The sequence below is a fragment of the Alligator sinensis genome, unplaced genomic scaffold, assembly GCF_000455745.1.
Source record: "Alligator sinensis unplaced genomic scaffold, ASM45574v1 scaffold460_2, whole genome shotgun sequence".
NCBI lineage: Eukaryota > Metazoa > Chordata > Crocodylia > Alligatoridae > Alligator > Alligator sinensis.
The window spans coordinates 48,351-48,788 of NW_005842668.1; positions in this window are offsets into that span (position 1 = coordinate 48,351).

Below are 438 nucleotides of genomic sequence, written 5' to 3' on the forward strand. Positions count from 1 at the left end.
TTTTTTTTATCAGGGATTTTTCAGTTTTCCAATAGGGAACACCAGAATTCCTGCTAGGGAGGCCAGTGGCAGTTCCCTTCCTGCTCAGAGCTGGCTCAGAGCTGGCACCTTGGACCCATCTGGCTGTGGCTGACCTCCTGGACAAATGGGGCCAGGAAGACATGCTTTGACAGTTCAAAGCAGGCCACCACACCTGGAACATCTTCTGGGTGATAGCTGCCAAGATGGCTGGGCAGGGGCACACATGGCAGTAGTGCTGCACAAATGGCCAAACCTGCAACCACAGTCCACTGGCAGTTGGCCCAGAGGGGCAGATGCCTCTACTGGCTGTGCAGTCCCCATCCAGGCCTGGCAAGTGCGCAGCAGGTCACAGCCAGGCAGCAGCCCCCACTGCCAGACTGCTGCAGTGGGTAGAGGGTGCCGGGGACATTTCTGGCC